Below are 12,019 nucleotides of genomic sequence, written 5' to 3' on the forward strand. Positions count from 1 at the left end.
GTATAGAAAACAATACATACAAGGAAATGATTTAATAATAAAAACAATTACATTTACAAAGATAGTAAAAATTAGATTTTTTAAAAGTGTGAATAATAGCCACTTTATGAAGTAATACATGAACAAATGTATAAGGCACAATTTTGATATCAGAATACACAAATTTTTCAATCCTAAGTAATAAGAAAATAGTATGCAATAGCACAAAATTAGTCAGGGGTCTAACAGCACACAGATCACAAGTGTGCAAACAAAAATAATCAAAATAGCCGGCGCTGGCGGCACATGCCTTTAATGCCAGTATTTGGCAGGCAGAGCAGGTGGAACTTTATGAGTTGGAGAACAGACTGGTCTACAGAGATAGTTCCAGGAGAGCCAGGGCTACATAATGAAACCCTGTCTAGAAAAACTAAATACATTTATATATCAATACAACATAAAAAGACACTGATTCATTTACAATGAAAATTCATGGAGGGGATTTGATAGGTCTAAAATTTACATGTAATAACATAAATAATATTTAGTACTAAAGAGCAAGTATATCCACATGAAGAAAAGGGAATCTATGGAATGCTCTGGCAGTGAACTGGTGATATGTGCACAGAAGTCACTAAATTATACATTTAATGTGAGTGAATCTTGTATTATAAAAATTGTATTTCAATAGAACTGTCTTTAAAAATCATTATACCCTGAGCTAGGGGTTTAACTCACTGATAAAGTGCTTGGCTGGAATGTACAAGAACTTAGGTTCAGTCCCTAGTGTAGGCACAAGGTTATTGTGTAATTGAAATGCTGTACCTCCCATATCTGGTTGCAGTCCTTGTTCTGAGAATCTCCTATTTCAATGTTATATAAACACTGCTCCCCAATTGCTGCTTGATATGCCAATAAAGCAACTTACAGCCAATTGCTGAGAAAAGGAGAAAATAGGGCTAGACTTCCTGCCAGACAGGAGAGGAGAAGTTAGGGAGAAAGAGGATTTAGCCTTGGTGAGATCCAGGTGACATCAGAAAAGTAGCTGGAACAAGAAAAAAGTATTTCTGGGATGTACACTGGGAGGAAGCCAAGTTAATTTAGAGGGTTAAGAATAAATTAGTCAGTTCTTGTGCTGTGAAGCTTGTTAAAATAATATAATAGACTCAATTATTTGTTTGATAGCCAGTTAAACGAGAAACTGAGAAAGTTTTTACAAAAATAAGTAACATTTTGGAGTCCAATGTGGGACTGAACTTACATAGAAAATAAAACAACAGAACAGTTTCTTAGTTTTATTCATTAAGAGAGCAACTATAGTTTCTAAGACAAGGAGTTCACAGCTTCCTGATTGGACAGACCCCCAGTAGAGCAGCAAGGCCTCCACCTCCCTGCAGATAAACAAAAGCTGATACAAACCCCAGAGGTATTTCTTTTAGGAAACCTTTGCTGAGTGACAGAAAAATAAAATAAAATACAATAATAATAATAATAATGGCTCTTTAACACAAGCAAACTTCTCAAAGCCAGACATTCTTAGCCAAGACAAGAAGCCAAATCCCTTTAAGAAGAGGCTCTTGCTTCTCCTGCAGGCTAGAGGTGCAAACACTTGTGGACTGAATAACTTCCTAGAGTGAAGGAGGGGTCAAGATCCCTTGAGGGAGGCAGAAAATAAAGCATCTCCCTGGAAGCAGAAGCCAAAACAGAATGAGAAGCCTCAAGCATTTGAACTGGCAAATAAAGGGAAGCCGGTCTGAAAAAGTAAAGTCCTAGCAGATGAGCCCAGCTCAGCTCAGGACCACTGTGTCCTCAACCCTCTTGGTGACCACACAACACCAGGAGACCTCCAGGATAAGAGGATTCAGGACAGGAGGAGCTGATCTTTAGCCACACTCTCCAGAGAGAGATCAGGGAAGGCTCAGAAAGGGCTGAAAGAGTGGTATCTGGGGTGACCTGGACAAAGCAGGTTAGTTTTACAGAAGCCCTGCCACTATAGAAGCTTGTCTTAGGACTGACTACAGTTGGACACATGATGGGAGACAGTGGGAACTCGGACCTGTTCCCACCAGGCCATGCCACTGGCTGTGACAGACAGACACACCTTGCAAAGCCAGAAGCTGCTGTCGAGCTCTGGGGCAGAGGAAAGCAATGACTATATCATTTTTCGCATTTTAACATAGAGAGGGCATTTTAATAAGCAGCACAAAAGCAGAAACAAATCCATAAATCTGAAGAACAGAACTGAACTTCCCATCCATCCAGCCTCACGCTTGACTCCTTGGGCCCCTCCCCCAGAGCGCAGTTGAACAAAACAAAAAGTAGACAAGCAGCCCAGACCCTCTGGAAACCAAGGTCCCAACCCATGCTGCCCACCACACTCAGGTCCAGAGAGGAGGGATAGGGAAAGGCACCTCGGCACTCAGCCACAAGCCAGCAAGTTGGCCCCCCTGGCTACAGCCCTGCGGAGGCTAAGCAGAAAGTGTCTTCCTTGTGCCTGGCCACAACTCCTCCTTGTAGGCTAAAATTCCCACCTGAGCTTTCCCACAGGGAAACTTTAGAACAGGAGGAAGGTGGAAAGCCCTCAGTGGGAAGCGCTCTGGCCTCCTGTGGGTTCCCTAAGTTTTCTCATCCAGAGGGTAGCGTAAAAGGAGCAAATGTGGATGATGGGATTACACACACACACACACAATATTATACAATATACTATGTAATACATATTATATATATAATTTATAAAATGTATTTTAATTAAACAACATCAGTTTACTCTGGAAAAAAAACGTAAAGTCCTTATGGAGAGCTTTTAAGATTAAGGAAGGGGCTGGAGAGATGGCACTGTTCTTCCAAAAGTCCTGAGTTCAATCACCAGCAACCACATGGTAGTTCATAACCACCTATAATGATATTTGGTGCCTTCTTCTGGTGTGCAGGCGTACATGCAGACAGAATGTTGTATACATACTAAATAAATAAAATCTTTAAAGAAGATTATTTTCTATGTTGAAAATGGAGGAAGAGACAGTGACACATGCTTCTGGATTCCATTTGAGTTTGTTTTTCAAATAATTGTTTTCAGTAACAGTTATGGTTTTATAAGGATAATGTATTATAAGAATAGTATAGATGGGTATAGTCTCACTTTTAAACTTAGTTTAGGATGATAGAAATTGGTAGTAGAATACTTTATCCAAAGATACAAAATATATAAATGTTTATTAAACCTTACCTAACAATTTTTGTAATTGTTTTTATTATATTTAGTTTGTTATTGTAAGAGAAAGGGCCTTTTATATAGTAAAAGGGCAAATGTAGGCATAAAGTTATTGTGTAATTCAAATGCTTATTTCTGTATCTCCTCATATCTTGTTGCAATCCTTGTTCTGAGAATCTCCTGTTTCAATGTTGTGTAAACACTGTTTCCCAATTGTCCCTTGGTATACAGCCAATTGCTGAGAAGAGAAGCAGCTTACAGCCAATTGCTGAGAAGAGAAGAAAATAGGGCTGGAGTTCCTGCCACAGGAGATGAGGAGTTAAAGAATAAAGTAGGGGATTCAGCCTTAGAGAGGTCCAGGTGACATCAGAAAAGAAGCTGGAACAAGAAAAGGTACAAAGTGCCAAGTATCTCTGGGATATACATGGGAGAAAGCAAAATTAGCTTAAAGGGTTAAGAATAGATTAATACTTGTTCAGTTCCTGTGCTCTGAAGCTTGTTAAAATAATAGTCTCAATTACTTGTGTGATAGCCAGTTAAGAGAGAAACTGAGAAAAAGAGTTTTTATAAAAAATTTTAACACCCTAGCTTGCAAAATACCCAGACATAAAATAAAACAAGGGGAGAACCACAATGGCAGGAAAATACATCTATGAAAAGGAAGATTATCATAGCAAAGAAAATGAGATGATTCCAGTGTTTCTGTAGCAATGTGGCCAAGCAATAAACAAGAATGCCCTGAATTATGTAGATTTTGTATAATTAAGCAATGACTTATAAAATAATGCAGATCACTAAGGAAGTATTATTTCTTAAAAATATGTATTTTCTATATTAATATATTATATAATATAATTATATATTATAAATTTTGTATAATATAGTATATATTTTAATATATATTTAAAAAATTTAAAGTTCCAGAAGTTGCACTGTTTTAAGTAAAGTAAAAAGCTAAAAATGTGTGTGCATGAATTAATGAATAAATGAATGAATGAGAAAGCTTTGCACAAAATCAGCACACAATACAGGCTTGAGAATGATGGGGTTCAGATAGAAAGAAGGTCTACAAAAAAACACAGCAGTGAGCAGTATATTTGGGTTCTGATTGCTGACTGCATTGTAGTCAGCAATGGAATATTGTAGTCAGTCTGGAATATTAATCACTGTGTCTAAAAATTCAAATATATTGCCCACAAAGAGATTATACTTTTAAAGGACTTTTTAAAAATCAGAAAAGTGAGGTTGGAGAGATGTCTCAGCATTAAGAGCAGTAACTGCTCTTCCAGATGACCTGAGTTTGATTCCTAGCACCCACAACAACCTATAATTCCAGTTCCAGTGGCATCCATGGGTACCAAGCACACATGTAATATGTGAGCAAAACACTCACATATGTAAAATAAAATAATTTTTAAATATTATATAAGACTATCTCCTGAGTTATATTACATGTCAACATTTATGCCAGGCACTGCACATAGCAAGGTCTTACAGACTGGACAATAGAATTTTCCTAAAAACAGCACATGCATTTTCCTAAGCAGTGGCTTTCAAACAAGCAATTGTCATGCTTTGGTCAAACTTTGACAGATGAAAAATTATAAACAGCCAGATGTAGGCAGGACTTCTACTTACAAGGACAACTACAAAATAAAATTTATCTTATCAGATTTTGCTACAGAGTATCACTGAAGCCCATGGATTTTTGCCTTATTTTCCTGTAATATTATCACAAGTGGCAACTAACTTAGTTCAATGCATAAGGCAGAGCAAGTAATATTATAATTATTAATTATGTCATCTCATTTTATTCTGTTAAAGTGGCATGTGTCTTCAAATCCCATTTCATCTGAAAGAACTGTAAGAAAGGTATACCTTGCCCAGGATCTCAAAGATCATGCCCAGAAAGACAAGGAATACCCAAGTAAAGATTAAAACCTCTAACCTGGGCTGGCTCCATTGTTTCTGAAGCAATGTGGCCAAGCAAAATCCAGAAAGTCAACTCTGATCCATGTACATTTTACATTAAAAAAAAGTAAAGGAAAAAAAATTCCCTTTTATCTCCCAATACCTTTAAAGTTAATAATGTAGTGCTTTGGATCTTTGTTTTTTCTTCATTTTTTTTTGTTTTGTTTTGTTTTAAAGGATAGTCCATCAAAATTAAGAAATACTTAACTCCAAGTAGAATATTCGTGGATATACTCACAGACAGGCAGTCTATTTTTTAAGTTACAAGGGTTGGTAAGATGGCTCAGAGAGTAAAGGTTTGTCTCACGAAGCCTCAAGAGCTGTCCCTGAGAACCAAATGGTGGAAAGAGAGAACTAGTTCCTGCAATTTGTCCTCAACACACACCCAGTGTACCATGCATATACCACACACATACATACACTTAAAGAAAAAAGAATGTTATTTCAAAACTCAAAGAAATAATCACTATGGGTTTTTTGTTGTTGTGGTGGTTGTGGTTGGTTGGTTGATTGGGTGGGTGGTTTGGTTTTGTTGGTTGTTTTAGAGATATGGTATCTCTATGTAACACTGGCTATCCTAGATATCTCTATATAGAAAAGGCTAGCCTAGAACTCAAAGAGCTCTGCCTGCCTCCTTGTGTGTCAGTACACCTAGCTAGCTTTTCTACATCTACACATAAATCTTAAAGATCTTTAAAAACAATCTAAATCACAGAACTTACACCTTGGGAAAGAAAGAGCTAGAGGAATTCACCTCTTCTTGAGGAATTAGAGCAGAAATTAAACATTGTTAAATACTGTCAATTTCCTATTTAAAATGAGCCATTATTATAATCACTCCATGCCCCTCTCTTTTTTCTTTCTTTTTCAGATAGAGTCTTACATAGCCCAGCCTGGCCACAAATTCACTATATAGCCTAAACTGACTAAAAATTCCTGATTACTTCCTGTATTTTCCTTCAAGTGCTAGAATTACAGGTGTACCCCCACCATACTCAGCTCTGAGTACTTCCTTTAATGATTCTTTTTCCTTTACTGGGAGAAGATGTTATGGGCCAGGGCACTTTGACTTCCTGATTGACTGCTGTTGGACTCTATCTAGGTACCCTTGCTACCAGCCTAAAGATGTCATGGAGCACTCACATTTTGTACACTCACACTAAAGCAGACATATCTGTGTACGGAAACCACAATTGCTCACTACTAACGTGCAACTCTGGCTCATAAAAGGGCTGTCCCAACCACAACTGTTTCAAACTGTACAAGATTTCTAAAACAACAAGCCTTGGTGAATTCTAGATGATGCTTCAGCCTTTATCACCAAGACCAGAGAGGTATCAGATCCTCTGCCTGTTTTTTTTTTTTCTTTCATTTTAATTTTATTTTATGTGCATTATTGTGAAGGTGTCAGGACCCTTGGAATTGCCAATACAGACATTTGTGAGCTGCCATGCTATTGGCGTAAATAGTCCAGCATTTCCATGAGGACACAGTGACTTATGAATTATGGTGAAAAACCTCTGAAGAGTCCCAGAGGCTCAAATAGAACAGCAACAATTGGCAACAGAGAAGAAAAGTAGAGAAAGGTGAGCAGGTGACATCTTGAAACTAACAACTTACCCTAAACTATAATGCAAGTAATAACAAACAGCAGATTCATCTTAGCCAGTGATTCTATTACTATCAGTAATATAGTCTTTCTAATATATTTCCTTCTTAATTAACAAATAGACAATTCCACACGTTTCCAATTCACTCATTGGCTAAAAGGGAATTATAACATCTTAGAGTCTGTAATGGTAAGATGCTTCACAAAAGTAAAATTGGAAACTGCAGTAATAATAATGTACTTTTGAGCCAGGAAAGATGGTACACATCTGTAATCCCAGCACTCAGCGAAGTAGAAATAGGCAGATCTCTGTGAGTTCAAGGCCAGCCTTGTCTACAAAGCAAGTCCATGACAGCCAAGGCTACACAGAAAAACCCTGTCTCAAAAAACAAAAACAAAAACAAAAACAAAAAAAAAAAACAAAGAATAAAAATAATCAATTTTTTTTAAAAGATGTGCTTTTGTTTTAATCCCGGTGTAGGAATCTGGGGTTGCTTTGGACTGTCCAAAGTAGCTGACTACGATGTGCCTTGGGCTCTAGTAGAAGTGTGGTTTTGCCAGCTGCAGATAATTTCTGTGATTGTGTGACAGTTGGAATTCTGGGCACTTTTCAGAGGGTACATAAATATGAGGGCCCCAAGAGGAGGGTCAGTAGTTGTTGGTCATTTAGGGAGGTTGACTGTAGTTTGTTTTGCAGCCATAGTAAAATAAGAAACAAAAGGAAAGAAAGTAGATTCAGGGATTTTCCTAATCCTCTCTCCCTTCTATTCTTATTTCTCTATCTAGAGTTAAGCAGTAAAACTTGGGGGAGAATCCAATAAAAAGAAGAACCCACAATGTCCTTTCATTCTTTTTCCATCTTTTTCTTTTTCTTTTTGCCAATACTAGGGATTTAATCCAGGGACTTGTACAATCTAGTCAAATCAATGTTCTACTCAGCCTTCGACATACATTTTGAATGGCTCCAAGATAGACTTCATTTCAGAAAATCCTAATGGGATGAGAAAGGAAAACACCCACATTTACCCAGGTTCTATGTACTCTGCTTCTACTTCTCCAGTTTTTTGTTTCTCTTACTTGCCTTCATTTTTCTAATGCTACTATCCTTACTTGAAGCAATTTTGTTTTACATGGAGGAGTGAAAACATAAATGTCACAGTGCACATTTAGTGTACACATTCTATCCTACCACCCTAGGGATCACACTCAAGTCATTTTAACATACAAATTTAACATATACTTATAGAGGAATTTAATCCTGCAACATGGCTACTCTGGCTGGAATACAGACACATCTTTAATCCAGGAGACAGAGGCAAGCAGATCTGAGTTCAAGGCCAGGCTGATATACAGAGCAAGCTTCAGGTAAAAAAAAAAAGCTTAGGTTCAGGCATGTTGGTACAAACCTTTATTCCTAGCACTCAGGAGACAGAAGCATGCAGATCTCTGAGTTCCAGTCAGTTCTGTTCAAGCAGTTTGTTTGAGTCAGTGAGTTGAGAGGCTTCAGTGAACTTGAGTTTGTGGCAATTCACTTTGTAGAATTCAGAGGCAGTTTTACTAGGAGAGTTTTACAGAGACAGGTTGAAGACTGAACAAGCTAGATATAGGTAATGACAGAATGAACCAGAGAATGAGAAGGAACCAGGAGATTAGAACAAATTTAGCATGCGGCCATGCAATGCTATTCTGGGAGAAACTGAGAAAGCCAGATTGAATCAGTTAGCTTGGAAAGGAGTTTCAGCCAGAACAGGTGAGTTGAGCCAGCCAGCCAGAGTTCAAAAAGAACTAGAAAGAGTGAGCTTATTCATTAGGAATTATCAGTGACTGAAAACATTCTAGGTCAATCTTAGATTGTATGGAGGCTAGAAGGACTAGGCCTAGGTTAGCAGAGAGCCTCAGAAAGAACAATTACATCAGGCAAAGAAAAGTTATTGACACCTGAATTATGGCACTTGATACTTTTAAATCTCCCTTTTCCTTTGAAAAGAAAAGCCATCAATCAGCTAATGTGTTTTTAATGATCTATTTTTTTATTGACAATATAAACTTTTCAATTACATACATAGGCTCAATATGACAAAATCCAACACCCCTTCAAGTTAAAAGTCTTGGGGCAATCAAGGATACAAGGCACATATCAAAACACAATAAAGGCAATAAACAGCCAGCCAATAGCCAACATCAAAATTAAATGGAGAGAAATTTAAAACAATGTCACTAAAATTAGAGACAAGACAAGGCTGCCCACTCTCTCCATACCTATTCAATATAGTACTTCAAGATTTAACTAGAGCAATAAGACAACAGAAGGAGATCAAGGGGATACAAAATTTGAAAGGAAGAAGTCAATGTATCGGTATTTGTAGATGATATGATAGTATACATAAGTGACATCCAAAATTCTACCAGAGAACTCCTATGGCTGATAACCACCTTCAGCAAAGTGGCTGGATACGAGATTAACTCAAAAACATTAATAGCCTTCTTATATACAAATGATAAACTGGGTTGAGAAAGAAAACAGAGAAATAACACTGACACAATAGCCACAAATAATATAACTCTAATCAAGCAAGTGAAAGACCTGCATGGCAAGAACTTCAAGTCATTGAAAAAAGAAACTGAAGAAGATATCAGAAGAGGAAAAGATCGCCCATACTCATGGATCAGTAGGATTAACATTGCAAAAAATGGCCATTTTACCAAAAGCAATCCATAGATACACTGCATTTCCCATCAAAATTCTAACAGAATTCTTTATACAGACCTGAAAGAACAATTTCAACTTCATGTGGAAAAATTAAAAACCCAAGATAGCCAAAACAGTCCTGTGCATTAAAAGAACTTCTAAAGGTATCACCATTCCTGATTAAACTGTACTACAGAGCAATGAAAACCACATGGTATTCACATAAAAACAGAAAGGTTGTCAAACACCTACTTAATTTAACATTCTTATACTCCTTTACTTCCCTTCCAAGCCCCCACCCCCAACCTTAGGTAGGTGATTAATAGTGAAAGGGACTGTAGACCTCTTTTATCTATTACCTGCAGATTAAGGGTCCCTGGGTTCTTTGGGAGTTACAAAACTAAATCATCAGGGTAGCAACAGTCTAGCAAAGCAGCAGTAGCAATACACATCAGCAGAAAGATTCAGTAAAAGCATCGAAATGGCAAAATCCCACCAAAGCAGCACAAGCTGTTCTCACGAGTGTTTCTCTCTACAAAGATCAACCAGCAAAGGATGCACACCATAACAATGAAAAAGTGTAGAAATGCAGAAGGCATTGTTTCACTGTCTGTGGACTTCTATCTAACCCTCCTCAAAGTCCACAAAAGGATATTTTGCAGTTCATAAAAACCATGACCCTTGCACAGGTAGCTTTCAGCTGACCAACATCACAGGCTCTCTCACAGGGGCTGTTTTCAGGGGAAAAACACTCCCACATCCCATACAGCAGACCAAAACAAACAAACAAGAAAAACATATTCATATTACATAACTGAGTTTCCAAAGAAATCAGAAACTTACACTCCACCCACACACTTAGGAACAACTGATTTTTGACCATACAATGTAAAAAAGAAACCATCTTCAACAAATGGTGCTGGTCTAACTGGATGTCTGCATGCAGATAAATGAAAATAGATCCATACTTATCACCCTGCACAAAACTCAAGTTCAAATGCATCAAAGACCTCAACATAAAACCGGGCACACTACATCTAATAGAAGAGATAGTGGGGACGAGCCTTAAACACACTGGTACAGAAGACAAGTTCCTGAACAAAACACCATCAGCTCAAGCTCTGAGATCAGCAATTAATAAATGAGACCTCATGAAATTGAAAAGCTTCTGCAAGGCAAAGAATACAGTCAAAAGGACAAAACAGAAGCCTACAAAGTGGGAAAAGATCTTCACCATCTAACAGAGGACTAATATCCAAAATATACAAAGAACTCAAGAAATTAAATGCCAAAAAACCAAATAACCCAATTAAAAAATGTTCAGAGCTAAACAAAGAATTCCCAACTAAGGAACACTTAAAAAATGTTCAATGTCTTTAGCCATCAGGAGAACACAAATCACAACCCTGAGATTCCATCTTATACCCACCAGAATGGCTAAGATCAAAAACTCAAATGTGGGCACATGGTGGCTAAGATATAGGGCAAGAGGAACCCTCATCCACTGCTGCTGGGAGTGCAAACTTGTACAACAACTTTGGAAATCAATCTGGCAGTTTCTTAGAAAATTGGGAATAGTTCTACCTTAAGACCTAGCTATACCACTCCTGGGCATATACACAAAAGATGTTCTATCATACCACAAGGACACTTGCTTGACTATGTTCATAGCAGCTTTATTTGTAATACCCAGAAGCTGGAAACAACCTAAATGTTTCTCACCCAAAGGATAGATAAAGAAAATGTGGTACATTTACACAGTGGAATACTACTCACTTATTAAAAACAAAGACATCATGCAATTTTCCGGCAAATGAATAGAACTAGAAAATATCAGACTCCCAGGAGCCTATGGGGATAGACTTGCTAAGACTACTAGGAGAAGGGTGTGGGTGAGGGGGGTTATGGAGACTGAAATTAACACCTCTTGTAGCCAGGTGCAACTTTCAGTGGACATAGAAGGACACCAACTCATCTATAAAACCTTCAACCCAAAATTTGTCCTTCCTACAAAAAAATGTAAAAATTAATATGGAGCAGAGATTGAGGGAATGGCCAACACATGACAAGCACTACTTGAGATCCATCCCATGAAAGAGATCCAACCCCTGACACCATTAATGATACTCTGTTATGCTTACAGACTAGAGCATAGCATAATTGTCTTCTGAGAGGCTTCATCAGTAGCTGATGGAAACAGATGCCGAGACCCACAGCCAAACAATAGGCAGTCTTATGGAAGAGTGTAAGGATGCAATGAGGGTGCCTGAGGGGTCAAGGATACCACAAGAAGACCTACAGAGTAAACTAACCTGGGTCCATGGGGGCTCATGGAGACTGAATCACCAACAAAAGAACATGCATGAGTTATTAGACATATGTAGCAGATGTGAAGCATGGTCAACATGTAGGTCCCCTAACAATTGGAGCTGGGGCTGTCTCTGACTCTGTTGCCTGACTTTGGATCCTTTTCCCATAGCTGGGCTGCCTTATCTGGCCTCAGTGGGAAAGGATGTTCTTAGTCCTGCTGAGACTTGATGTGCCAGGGTGGGCTGGTACC

The 12,019-nt window shown here is 38.0% G+C and overlaps 1 protein-coding gene across 7 annotated transcripts in view; it reads right to left on the reverse strand.

Annotated features, from left to right (window-relative positions):
- Kdm4c (lysine demethylase 4C) overlaps positions 1 to 12,019 on the reverse strand; it is a 275,732-nt gene that overhangs the window by 229,307 nt on the left and 34,406 nt on the right. The gene's annotated exons all lie outside the window — the stretch shown is intronic.

The sequence above is a fragment of the Psammomys obesus genome, unplaced genomic scaffold, assembly GCF_907164565.1.
Source record: "Psammomys obesus unplaced genomic scaffold, mPsaObe1.curated_primary_1811, whole genome shotgun sequence".
Lineage (NCBI taxonomy): Eukaryota > Metazoa > Chordata > Mammalia > Rodentia > Muridae > Psammomys > Psammomys obesus.